The following is a 14,594-nucleotide window of genomic DNA, read 5'->3' as shown; positions in this document are numbered from 1 at the left end:
TGCTGCCACCAAACATGTTACATGATCAATGTCCACACAGAATCATGGGTTCATACTTCAACATATCTCCCATTTAAAGATGGCACATGGAACCCATCACCTTTCTGTTGAAAAGCTGAGCAAGGGAATCAGCTCTTCTGGGATGTGAACCCGTGTCTCCAAGATGTTCAGCTGTTTTGCATCTGCTGCCAAGGGTACTGATGTGGTCAATGGTCAAAGCTTTTTATTCTAAAAATGGATATAACTGGTTCTGTTTCTTTTCCTTCATCAGCCTAGCAGAGGTGTGAAAAGGAACCCACCAGGTTCTGCAAGATTTGGGAGGGCCCATCATCCGGTGTTGAAACACCAACTCCACATGCTACAGCTTTCTTTTCAGGATGTCACTCTCCCACCTCCACACTCACCACCAAACAAACATAGAAATCTACTACTGTTCTCCCCATGCACTCCATTTTCTTCCAATCTGAGAGCCATTTGTGTGTATAATTGAAAATTAGCAGTGCAGCTGTTTGAAGAGAGTAATTTATCACAGCACATTGTTCGCTCCTGACACTTTAGACCTGGCTCTAACAAGGCAGTGGTTGCTGGGGGTTGAGCTGCAGAAAGTGATTCGGCTGTAATGCCGCGTTTCCCCTGCTTTGTTGCTAATTGTAGCCTCTTTTTCTCCATTGAATTGGGAGTTGAGTAAAAGAGCTTGTTTGCTCTGTGCGATGAGGCTGCCAGGGCCGCTTGGGCTATTATCACAAGATACTCTTGATCTTTTGAAAAGCAGGAAATAGAATTTTTCTCCAACAGGGAAAGTAATTTGCGATGCGTCCATTAGTTCTTCATTAAAGCAAGATTAAATTGCACGGCAAATCACATCTGTGTTTGGATGATTAAAGGGTGGCATTTTAGAGGCCAAAACTAATTACTAGCCAAAATGAATGGGAGTGAAAAAACAGTCATGTTTTTACATTAGATAGTGTGGCTTGTAATTAGATTCAAGCTAATTCCACTATTTCTTCTCATTTAATGAGATGAGCCTGTCCTCATCTTTTTCTAGGCCATGCTAACAGCCCCAAATGTATAATTTTGATAATACTGAGAGTTTACTTTATTGAAATTTCTTAGCTACCTGCCACAAGTGACTGTTCTGTCTAGTGGTGCTTCATTATACACCAACACAAGCCACTGCATGGCCCAAGCAAGCATCTCAAGCAATCTCTGTGCATTTATATGTATACATATTTATGTAACTATGAATTTGTGTGTCTGAATAGACACACACATATATAAATAGAGAGCCCATGACATAGGTATGTTGTTTTGTTAAACAATTACAGGATGTTTGAAAGAGTATTGAGGTAAAGGAAGATAGGCCTTTGTGTAAATGAAAAGTACCAATGTGCATGGAAAATTCCTTTAATTATGAAGATTTGTGCACATAGTTGTTCTTCAGCCATGTGAAGGAGATAAATAGGTGCAGGAGGTGAATGATTGAAGTAACATAGTTGTTTCCTAAATTTAAGAAAACCGAGGTTCTGTTAGTTGTTACTAAAGCAGTAATTCTCAGTAGATGGCTGAAACTGACAGATGATTCCAAATGACCTACTAAGTCATTAACTTTAGGATCTATTATAGTCCAAACATTAAAAATTCTTGTTTCTTAGGCTGCATCTCTTCACATCAAATGTGGTTCTATTTCTTCTCTGTACTGAGAAGGAAGGGCCACAAACTGGATGAATATGAGACTGAGAGAGCAGATGTTGTCCCTTACTTCCACTTCATGAGCACCCTCAGGAAAACAATAATTTGGAGGTATGTTACCTGTACTGTAAAATTTCATTGCAATTACTCCCTGAGTCTGACATAGACATGGCCAAGTGTCTGTTCTGAGACTTCCAGTGAAACCTGATATTAGGTAGTGTAGAGTGGTTGGTGGAGTGTGGCAGAGAGGAAGGAGAAGGGCAGAGAATACTCCACAGCAATTCTTCTGACCCTTCAATTGCCAGAGTTACTGGATTTTGGGAGTAAGTCTGTAGCTAATTCTCAAAGATCAGAATACTTCTTACTTCTGTGCTCTCAACTCTATACCCAGTGAAGCATTCAGGAAAAAGCTTTCAGGAGATCAGGCCCTGAGACAAACAAAAGGCATGAGAGAAGTCTTACACTCAGGAAGACAGACATCTTGAAGAATTCACCATTTTAAAGCCTGTTCTGCAAAAGCTCAACGCTACTGCCTGTTGATTTATGCTCATGAGTTTACTGTTGGCACTTTAATACCTTTAATGTAAGTGTATAATCAGCCAATTGCATGGACTTTAGTATCTCCTTTTGAGCATACATTTGAGGAATATGTGGTATATTTGGAGTAGCATGCAGTGAGTAGTCTGGAAGAAGGTTCTGAGAGCATAAGACGATGTAGCCAGGCTGTTCTCAGTGATGGCTAATGACAGGACAAGGGGCAACAGGTACAAGCTGGAACAGCAGAGGTTCCAAAGAAACATAAGGAAAAACTTCTTCACTGTTCAGGTGAGGGACCACTGGAACAGGCTGCCCAGATGGATTATGGAGTCTCTTTCTCTCCTTCAAAACCCACCTGGATGAGTTCCTGTGTGAACTACTCTAGGTAGCCCTGTTCTGGCAGGGGCTTTGGACTGCATGAGCTTTTGAGGTCTCCTCCAACCCGTAAGACTCTATGATTCTGTGATTTGCTTTGAAGACAATATTTGTAAACATGTTCCACCAAACTTCCTTTAGGCAGAACAGCATAGGGCGATTAAGCTTACTTCTGAGTAATTTTAGAGATTCATGCTCACTCTGCATTACATCTTATCAAGCTCATACTCATCTTTCTGCTGGGATTCACACATTGTGTTAACAAAATAGTTCAGAAGCTTGGTATTTTGAGTGTTTTGTCTAAACTGCTTTACACTATCACTTTTAGGGACTCATGCCATTGCACCTGCATTTGAATTCTCCTGATTATTGGTAACCTTGCTTGCTAAAACAATGAGAAACATGTCCATTTATCATTGTAGCTAGAAAAACTGACTGACATTCCTGCAGATATTCTGGCAAGCTAAAAAGCTTATAGGTAGTGGAAGTGGCTAAGTATTCATTTGAAGGCAGAAGGGTCCTATTTTTTCTAAAGACAGTTTATATTTTCTGAACTGGGAACTACAGAAATCCAAACTTTTTTGAGCCCTCTGCTAATCTTAAAAGCTTCCTGCAATAATGGAACCGAAGTCTGAAGTAACAAGCCTTAAATTTTACTTCAGAACTATTTCTACATCGTGTAGTTTTATCTTTCTATTGTATTTCTTTAAAACAGTACATGCAACCATGGGTTCTGTAATTTTCTAAACAGTATACTTACAAATGAAAGATTTGCAGATTCTGGAGAAGTTAGTTTTGGCTGCAGGCTATCACCCCCAATAGCAATTGCTTGATATTTCCAGACTCTCTGTGACTGATTTATCAAAATGATAACCTTCCAGATGAGTAACAAGCATTCCCACTTCTTTTGAAAATCTGTTGAAAATCTGTATGAGTAGTAAACAATAACTTGTGGATTTAGTCATCGATGGCTGTCATGTGAAGAAGTTGTCTGAATCACTTCACTGCAGTAATCTCAAAAGCCCAAGACACAATAAAATGTAGTTCACAGAATCACAGAATGGTGGGAGTTGGAAGTGACCTCTAAAGATCATCCAGTCCAACCCTCTGCTAAAGCAGGTCTGCCTAGATCAGGTCACACAGGAGCCCGTCCAGGTGGGTTTTGAAAACCTCCACAAAAGGAGACTTGAAAAGAAGGAGACTCCAGTTGATAGGTTTTTTTAATCTATAAAAAGTTACTTCTGAGACTGAAAAAAATAGCAGAAGACCAAAATATCTTGCTTCTCCATATATAAAAAGGTCGATGATTCAAATTATCTAGTTCTTCCTGACTGTTTTCTAGAGAATGAAGCATAACTGTTAAGGTGTTGACACCACTATGTATCACTGTATGTATGCCACATTCTTAACATTTTTCCTTTAATATATCTAAAGAAGTCATTACATTGGAGTACCTTATAGTCTAAGAGAGATACAACAGGACTTGACAAAGAAGCAGATGGCATCTAGCAGATAAAGAATGGGAAGATAAATATATGCAAGACTACTAAATCATTAGATTTCTTCAAAGGATTATGTTTCACACAGTTATTACACTTCTGATGGGGGAAGATAACCAACAGAGGAACTGGTGACACTCATTTCTTAATCTTCTTGATTATCATAAGTATTTGTATGATTGTGTCTGTAGGATGGCTAGAAAGATTGGTCATAGCTCAAGAACTACTGGGAGGAAAAGTGAGTTGTGAAGAGGAATTTGTAAGAGAAGAGAACAGTTTTATGGCCTGCAGAAGAAGAGGCGGCTTTCTGGGCAAAGATACCATGAGAGGTAGGAAGAAGGTAGAATACATTACAAGAACAGCAGCTTTTGCAAGATAGAGACAAAGGTTATCCAGAAGCAAGGAGGGGGAGCCAGCATCTTATCACTACCCAGTGCGTGCTTTCACTGGTAATGTAAGTGATATCTCAGGAATAAAATTTATTTGAGACAGAATAATTTATCTAAGTCATGATCTTGGCATTTGGTGGAGATACTGTAGTTTTAAAAGTTGATCAGACCTTCCAGTAACAAATCCTGTTCTATGACAAGTAATATTCAGGTCATACTTCTCCTTTGAAGTTTTAATGGCCACTACAATTTTATGTTAGTCACTTACTGATGTTTGAAGTAAGTGTGCAAAGCCTTAGCTGTCTCCATTTGTCTATAACTACTTTAGAAGCTTCTGAAGGCACTGAGCTCATAAAACTGCAGGCTTCAAAGAGCTTATTCAAAGATCCCATTCGTCTGCTGCCATTTATCAAAGGCACACTTTTAAAATATATATCTCTTTATAATAAAATGTTTTTTTAAATATAAACCTGACAGGGGAGATGATTGAAACAATCTCCATTGGGTTCAATGGCAGAAAAATTGACTTCCATAGTTTTAAAGATAATATTTATATTATCTTTATATTAACGTTATAGCCAAGGAAGCAGAATTCCTTTTCCCCTCTTATTTGTTTTTTTCTTTTCCATAATTTTTTTGGAAGTTCACTGTGAGTTTAAGCTTGAACTTGAAATCAAATTTTTAATTTATCCTCATAATACTAAAAAAGATTGTCTCTCTCAAAGAAAATAGGAACTCATTGTTTCTAAGTAGAATCCATCCTATTGGGCAGATGAAAACCTGAAGAGTCAGTAGAATATTAGGTTGTAATTTATTATAAGTAGGACAAGAATTCTGTCATTTATCAGCCACATGATAGGTCTTTCAGAGATCTAGCACATGATGCTACATAAATCACATGGCAGCAAGTTGTTTTATGTTCTCCTCAAACAAGCATAATGATACGTACATCACACTCAGAGTGGCGTGCTGTCCTGTCCAATCCAGTTCCCAAAATTGCAGCGGCAGACTTTCCATTGATTTACTGTTTATTAGATCAGCTCTTTAACTCGTCATTTTAACTTCTGTGAAGAATCATGGCCTGGGGGGAGGAAAGCGGTAGTGGATGTCTATGGAATGGATTTCATGTCAACCTGCAATAATTGTAGAAATGCATCTTTATGGTTATAAAGCATCCTATTCTGTCCTTATCCCAATAGCTTGGTTGCTTGTTTTGTTTGCTCCAACAGTGGGCATCATAACATCACTATCTGTTGCCATGGAAATAGTGGTGATTTTGCAAATTCATCTTTGTGTCTTCACGATGAAATCAGATAGAAAAAAAGAAATGGGCAAAAGCCCTTGTTTAAGGATAAAAGCTACTTGATTCTAAATTCAGGCCTAAAACCTTTATCTCCTGTGGGATAACTCCATATATGAGCACCTTTTAAAGCTACTACTGTTCTGTTGTTGCTTATCTGGTTTCCCTGATAGCTTTGGGAAAGGAATGCCACATCAAATCTGCTCGAACACTGCCTAGCAGGCTGGCCAGATTCACGTCCCTGGACATATAGTGCAACTAAATTAGGATAAAGTGATGATAACGATATTGTAAACATAGCCAGTAGCATGGTAAATAGCCTTCCAAACATAGGACTTCAGTGAATTTTCAATGCTGTAATTTATCTACCACTTCAAGCGTGTCAGAGCCTGCATTTGGGGCATATTCAGTTGGTTCACAATTTGGCTACATCGACTTGCATAACCTTCCCAGAATAATTATTTCCCTTTTGCTGTTCTGGAGTAATTTCCCATGTAAATAGTTTCTTTCCAATTACAAGTGACTTTATTCTGAAATATTTTTACTGGTTTGGATAACAATACTATTTTAGAATAAAATCCTTTATAATAGAAAATATACTGGAATACCCAAATGTTATCTGTCTTGTAGTTTCCCTGTTTAGACTAAACTTCAGAATCTGGACTATTTAAACAAGCGTGTTTGGCAATTTTTCTTCTCCCATAGCACAGTCTCTTTATTCAATTCAGTAGTGGAAGAAGTGTGAGGATTGCATTACATCTACTAATGATTGTTTTGTAGATGCTAGTTGGCTTTCTAGACTGTTAGTCTGAATTCCTGACTATCCCTGGAATCCAGAGCACTGCTTGGAAAAGCCCGGCTTTCTGAGTGACCTGCTTTAGGAGTAACGCAGTTGTCAATTGGTTAAAATTAGCATCAATGCTATTTGAGAAATATATACATTCCATGGCTTCCATAATTCAGTTCTGAAATATGAGGGTAAATCACGGACTTGCTGGAAGTGCTGTACAAGGTTCTGTTATCATCATGGCAGAACCATTTAGGGAGGCCAATATGATGAAACAGTTCTACACCTAATGTTTTAGACTGGACTGTGTTTAAATTAGAGCTTACCTTTGCCTGGAGATGAAGTTGACTGTTTTTTGCTGGATAGAAAAAACAAAACTCTTACAGTCTTGCCTTTGAAATCATATTTATAAACTACTGAAGCTCCTTTTTGACCCTATTTTTTTTTGCTTATTTTTTAAACCTAAAGATAGCTGGAACATAGAACTGGAAGATGTCCCCTAGTTTACTGAGTCCAATCCCCCACAACTGTAGTTAACCATAGATGAGAGTTGATAGAATATCCACTGATAAAGCAGACAAACCTAGACACATGCTAAGACCCTATATAGTAAAATGGAGACATTTAGGTCAAAATCCAAAGTCTTCAATAAACAAGGAATGGCCTTTTAGAGACTGGAAGTTTATTTGAAGCTAGTGTGGATACTGAACCCACCTCACATAGTGCTGTTAAACCTTAGTCTCTTCTGTGACACAACTGCAACAGTAAAAACCAAAGATGTGCAATTCTTATAAACTCAGAGGTACAAGCTGCGACTAGTTACTTTGATGAAAAGTAGGAATTTACAATCTATTTATAATCTATTAATGTAGAATTAGATCTACAGTTGTTTTTAAAGTGAGAGTTAATTACCAAAATTTCCTCAGATCTCCTCAGATGTTCCATATAGTTGCTGTCTAACATTGGAGATATGTATCCCACAGCTGTATACACTTTAAAGTTCTCCAAATGCCTAAAGTTCTGCCTAAAGTTCAGTCTATGCGATTATGCTGCCTCGCAGATAAGTGGAGCACATGGGCTGGTTCCTTCTCTGGAGGCTGTTGTGGTTTAGACATTTATGGAGCTAGAGAAAGGATGGATGACTGTGATTCTTTAGTTTAGTGCTTACATTTCAGCCCATTGCAGCCCACAATGTCTTTTTCAACAATCAATCATGGGATGAAGTACTGAAGTCATCCCAGGAGTGGGAGTTGGAACACTTTTTAATGTATGGCAGTTTTTAAAGGGAATGAGTTTCAAGATGCCTTTGATCAAAAATGTTACTTGGCAAAAATACTTTTTCTTTATAATAAAATGTTGGATAAGGTCATTGATCACTATGGTTCAAACCCAGCTAATGAATCTATACAATGTGAGGTTGATCAGACCAAATGTTTATGGTAGAAAGAATAAAGAAGCCAAAGCAATTATTGTAGTGAATTGACAGGATATTTTGAGAGCTTCTGAAAAAGTCTTCATTCTAAATGATAGTGTTAGCAAACAATTACCAACTTGAACTGCATTCATTAGAAATATATACCTTGGCACAAAGACAGAAAACAAGAGTTAGCAAAAGGTTAAAAAGAATGATAAATTGGTTTTCAAAAATGCAGGAAAACTCTAAAACTGCTCCATGAAAAGGGATGCAATAGTGTGTCTAGCAAAGCTGACAGAATTGTATTAAACTTCAGCTTAAATTTTGCTGCATCTGTTTCAAACCCAAAGATAGGGTTATGTGCTGAAAACCTTGTCTTTTTCCCATTTCTAGCACTTGGTCTAATAAATCACAGTGCCTTTCTCTTGCTTTGTATGACTTGCTTATATAATGCAAACATGTACCACTCAGGAAAAATTTTTAAGGTATAAGGGCAAACACACGTATATGAACAAACAGCTCGAGGACAAAGCTGTGATCACATGGGAACAGTTGTCTCTGAGGCTCTAAATAAATTTTCAAAGCAGGATTTTGTACCTGATTAGTTCCTGGATATAAATTCCAAAATAAGTACTGGGATTCAGTGAAAGATAATTACTAGAAGCATTACAAGCCTGGCCACTTACTGTCAAAAGTAAAAGCTATGCTTGTTTAATAATGCAAACAGAATGGGAAACTCTTATGTCTGAACTATTTTGAATCACATTACAAGATGAAAATATAATTTGAAACAATGCAATGGGGATCCCATGTGAATTTGGATTGAAGACCAGGCTGCAGAATCAAACTGTCAAATCTGTGTATTGGGTAGGTCTTGTATGCTGATCAGGGTTCAAATGCTTTTCTTAAATCTCATAAGCTCTCTGTTAAGTTCTTTGTGCACATTTAGCAGAAGTTAACACATTGATATAAATTCCATTGTGCTGAGATGTTAACACCAAAAGAAAACTAAGTGGTTAAAATAATAGTTACTGAATGAATTCAGACATCTGGTAAGGTAATAATAAGCCCACTGTTTTAAACACAAAATAAGGATCCAAAAATAGTGGTGGATGCCATGAGTGTATTTTGAAAGGCAGAAATATGGTTATTTTAATGAAAATAAAAGGCCATTAGTTTGAGTAGAACCAACTTAGTAAAGGAGCTTCAGAAGTGTCATGTCTCTTCTTAGTAGATACCTCTTTCCAAATTTTCTCTTTCGCTTTAACCCAGCCCAGCAACTAAAAGCCATTAAAATGCCATGACCTGAATCTTTAGGGTTCTAGAAGAAGAATAAGTAATTACCTCTGGACTGCTTAACTGAATTAAAACTGATTGGTCCCATACTTTGAGAAACAGGCTGTATTACACATAATAGGGACCAAAAGTGGACTAACTACGTGGCAGTTGTATTCACTGGCAGAATATATCAGAGCACCAAAAGGGAGGGAGAGTTGCACACAAGGTGAGCCTTTAAAAAGGACCACTACATGCTGAGGTACCTGGATAATAACCAGTTGCATGTTCCACTCAGGCTGAAGCTTGAGGACAGTATGACTGATAAACTACAAGCAGGACTGTCACAAGGAAGCACCTTATGGAAGTTACAGAAACAAATTACTGATTATTTTTTAAGTCTAACAAAGGACCAAAAAAGCTAATGTAGAATGAATCTTTCTACTAGATGATCACTCAGTGGCGCAATCTTCTGATCGATTCTCATTTTAAATATTGAGTTAGAATAGAATATGCTGAATAACAAAAGCTTATCATAATGTGTATAAGATTGGATTCCATGCAAGTTCATAGATAATGGCTTGCAATGGCAGTTACAACTGCCTCAATTTCATAACTCTGTGTTATATCAGTAGAAGTATAATACATCCTGGCTTTTATGGTCACAAATACTAGAAGAAAAATCAGCATAAATACCAGAGAAGTTGTTTTTTTAAAAAAAGTATCAACAACATAATACTTTTTTCTTAAACTGAATGTATCACCCATTAGAATTACCAGCTCTGAGACTTGGAGGCCAGAGGAAAAGCGTTGCCAATATCTAACAAAAACAAGAGGTTCCAAAATGATTGTCACTGCAGACCAAATGAAACACGATAACAAATGACCCCTATTTCAAACTGAAAAAAAAAAAAAAAAAAGATACATTTCAGGCAGTGGTTGCTGACCCAAGGAGACAACAGATAGTCTATTCTCATAAAAATCATGTATTACCATTCACCCCGGGTCAATTTTACAGGCAGAATCAAAGCTCCTTAGACACAACCCATGATAATCTATGAGGATATAGATAGTATGAGTGAGAGGTTGTAATAGCTGCTGGAAGTAGTGATTATGTAATTTACACATCCTTTTTTCAGTCGTTATTCAGATATAACTGAGGTTAGGAGATAACAACAGCCTATTGCCAATGCTTTTGTTATACCTTTAACACAAAGGCTGTTCCTAAGCTTGCATGGGACTATTCTTTTTTTGTATAATCTCATATGGTAATCACTATTTAGGGTAATGAATACTTCAGGAGACTACTTTTTACACCAGGTCTTATCCACCACTTTCCCATTCTGTTAAATTTTCAGAAGCGCCCTGAACCTTCCATCTCATTCTTTGTGTCACACTACAAGTGCCCTCCCAATTCCCAGACATGGCCAGTTGTGAGTCCTTCCTTCCAGCCTCACAGGGGCTCTTTCCATCTCCATACCATTCACTCTTCATCCTTTATACATACTGGACTCTTGTGGCCCTTTCCTTCAGACCTATCTTTCACACCATTATTAATTCTCTTATTTCTACAATGAGAAGACAAGCAGAGATGAGATATTTTGTTGTTATAATGCACGCTGTTCATAGCTTTGATCGGTAGACAATTACAGATCATATTGTAACTTCTGGTTCTGTCAGCTCCATGTCTGAGCCTTATATATTCTCTGTTTAGCCCACTTTCTCATTTGCTTCTGCTTAAATCTGTAAATACCTATGCATTTATGTCTAGAATGTTCTTTGAGAAACTGATTGGAAGTATTATTCAAAAGTTTCCGTGTTACAACCAAAAAGACAAATGACACCAACCTGAGAATAAAACCTTGCTTCATTTGGCTACCTGTGTTATCTGCAGCAGTTTTCCTGGGGTGAGCTATTTGGAGGATATACAGAAGCATGTGTGACTTTCATGTTGCTATTAAGGTGAAGCCATTGTGACTAGTTTTCATAAAGATAGTTTGAAAAGACAAAACCAGGACATCGGCTTTACTTCAAGGTAGGTAAAAGAAGGTAAGGGGCACAGCTAGAGGAACTAGAAACCAAGAACAGCCAGCTAGAGAAAGTTCTCTGATCAAAGTCCAAGAAAAGGGTATTTTTTTCATGAAATTTGCCATTAGAGATATTGAGGAGGCCTATGTATTAAATTCCTGAGTTTTGAGGCACTGTAATAGAGCTGTCAAACAAAGATATAGAAAGTGCTACTGTTTCCACTAGACATGACAAGCTAAGGATTCCCAACAAAGTAAGCTGTCGAGACCACCTGAAGAGGGATAATGAAAGTGATTACATCAGCAAAGAGGAAGGAACAATCCAGGTAAAGAGTTGGTGAATGTTTGATCTTGGAGGGTTGCTGTTACCTCCAGTGCAGTCATCCAAAGCTGTCTAAAAATTAAATAGGCTAAAAGAACAAGAATGCCTAGGATTTCTTCCAGGAACTTCTGTAGTTACCTACTAGGCATCAAAGGAGACTTCTTTTGAACCTTCAAATATACAAGGAGGTCACATGCACTAGTGACTGCAGATTTGGTAACCTATTATTCATTATTTTCTTTTATTGATTGTTTTATGGTCCCCAAGGCATGTGTGTTGCTTTCTGTGCCCCCCCAAAAAAAGGGTTCTGTAAAGTCTTGGGGTTTTTTATAGGAGTAACAGCAGCTATCTGTCATTGTTAATGACAATGGCAGCCTATATTTTCTCTATTAATTCTGATTAGGGGGTCTCACATGAATATTAAGTCCAATTTTTATGATGAATAATGTCCTGCAACCAGAAAAAAAAAATGTCAGGTTGACCTAAGATATTTTCTTCTTTGAAGATAAATGCCTAAAATCACAACAAATTAATTATTTGGCTTAACTGCTTTGTTAATTTTTTTATAAGAGAAAAATAGTTTCAATACTGGAGTTATACTGACATTGCAGACAAAGGGACAAGCCAAAGCAATGAGAAAATTGGGAAAAAGTAAGGTATCACCCACAAATATAAATAGCTACTAATTAAATAGCTGTAGTTGGAAAATAATATACTTGTTTTATAACTCTAGGTGGCAGCAGTGGAACAAAATAGAGAAAAATGTGTGCTTATGATCTTGCTCACTGTTAATACAAAATCCACTAATTAAATACTGCTGATGGCATTTCTTAGCACAACATTACTTCTACACTCTAGATGGCAGCATCATCACAAAATACAGAAAAATAAGATTTATAGTATTCATACTGTGTCCAAATACTAGCCCCTTCAAGTTTCTGGAAGTTAAAGTTGGAGAGGACAAAGTGCAGATTTCCTGTAGGCACTTTCCCACCACAAAAGAAGAAAAAACCCAACAATGACTGTTAAGTATTGTGTACAATTAGAAGTAAATCACTTCTGGTGTAAGGCTACATTTAAAACATTCTAGGTTTTACTAATGGAGAACTAATGTGCAGCAAACATAAATGACAGCATCTTCCCAGCTGGGTGTAGTTCAACAGCCCTTAAAAACTTGTCCCTGTTCATGTCTTTCATGGAGCTTGCTAGAATTACAGCTTTTACAAGAGAAGGCAATAACAGTGACTAGATCAGGTAATCAGTCTTTACAATAAGTTTTGGCATATATCAGTTCGAAAGGACTCCACGTGCATAAGCCTGGGTTAAAGCACTTTGAGGTGAAAATAAGGCATTTGCTTTAGATTAGTCAGAATTCTCGTAAAAACACATTTTGAGTATTGTTTGAACAGAAAGCATTGTGCCAGCTCATGAGAAGGCTGACCTGGAGGTAGGAGCAGAAGGGACTGGAAGTTGAACTACATAACCTCTGCTCCCATTTTTTCCTCTCCTGATGGAGACAAGGTCTCAACTGGATGAAACACTCAAATAATCCAGTAATACTTTCATGTTCAAATCATTACCTGCCAAGTGAGGTTACACAGAATTCAAGTGTAGCAAGTTTGTTGTTCAGACTGTGGTGAGTCTCTACCCTGTGTAATTTTACTGCTGTTACGGCCAAAAGAGTAAATGTCCACCACAGACTGCATGATAAGCAGTGCACTGAATCACCAAGTGTAATACACTTATTATTAAGGGAAATCCAGTCTGTGAAGAGATTCTCTTCAGTATGGAGGGGAAAAAAAAAGAACAGAATTTACTGCTGAGATAGAGGATGGACTTAAGGAAAATGGGGCACTCACTTTTTCCAAATGGGGGATGTATTATCCTCAGTCTCAGAGACTTCTTGAGGGTTAAGAAGGGTATTGCTTGGTCCAGTTTTAATTGTGTTAGGAGCACATTTTGTCAAAAAAAGACTGTTGCTCAGTGTCGTGGTGGGATCACACTATGGAGGTGATTCCTTGGCATATTTGGGGAGCGTGCCTTGTCCAAAGGTACATATCTGATGCTGGGTGAGATGACTCACCGTGATGTTAGTTTGATCCATGAGTAGGACTATGTGAGAGATTCAAATGTTAATTGGGGACCCATCAGGTTTTGCCTTGATTACTTAATATTCACTCAATATGGAAAAGTTCTTGGTCTGTGCTGCTCATTTAAAAAAATAAATAAATATCCTTAATTAATTATTATTTTGTTTTTAAAATTATTAAATCTCTTTAGGAAAACAAAATGAAAGCAGGAAATTGAAACTCAGCGAGTATCACCAGTATTAACGTGGAAGTTAAGGCAGCCCACTTACTGACCAAATACTAACTGAAGTATTTGTCATATAAGTTGACGTTTGTTAGTGATCGATATATTAGATTGGAATTGAATCATCAGATCATCAGTTCCAAAGACTGTCTGTAAACTCTAAATACTTCATTATGAGCTCTTTGATTATAAACCCTAAAGAATTTAATCTGTAACCCTGAATTTTTATAGGGAAATTGAAAAGAAACCTTTAGCACCTAAACAAAACTTTCTGAGAAAGATATGAAGATGTTTCGGTTCCTCTGTGGTGACTAGTACCTTCCTTTTCTCAAAAGTAAGCTTATCCAACTATTGCTTCAGTCTACTTCAAGCTATTAGACAATTTTCTGGCATTTTCCCCAGGTAAACTCCAGTTGTTTATAATGAACAGGCCTAACTGCACTTTTGAATCCTAAAATTAAATTAAAAATATTTTTGATGTCTCTCACCAAAGAAAAGCAAAGATAAAAGCAGAAAAAGGAAAAAGCAAACATTGAACATTGCAAAAAAATTGCAACTCTCCTGTTATCTGGAACAGAAGAGTCTCTTGGAAGAAGAGGTGAAGTAATCCCAGAACCAAGAAGCAGTGCTGGTACTGTGCTTCTCACCATGGGCTTTCTTCACAATC

General features: G+C 37.4%; 1 long non-coding RNA gene across 2 annotated transcripts in view; it reads right to left on the bottom strand.

Moving 5' to 3' along the window:
• LOC133626456 (uncharacterized) overlaps positions 1-14,594 on the bottom strand; it is a 47,631-nt gene that overhangs the window by 18,800 nt on the left and 14,237 nt on the right. For both annotated transcript variants that reach the window (XR_009819534.1, XR_009819533.1), the window contains exons 2-3: positions 10,043-10,164; positions 5,439-5,570 (exon numbers count right to left, since the gene is read on the bottom strand). This is a non-coding gene — a long non-coding RNA (uncharacterized LOC133626456). The remainder of the gene's footprint in view (positions 1-5,438; positions 5,571-10,042; positions 10,165-14,594) is intronic.

This window comes from Colius striatus, chromosome 12 (assembly GCF_028858725.1).
Source record: "Colius striatus isolate bColStr4 chromosome 12, bColStr4.1.hap1, whole genome shotgun sequence".
NCBI lineage: Eukaryota > Metazoa > Chordata > Aves > Coliiformes > Coliidae > Colius > Colius striatus.
This window is presented reverse-complemented; position numbering and strand designations above follow the sequence as displayed.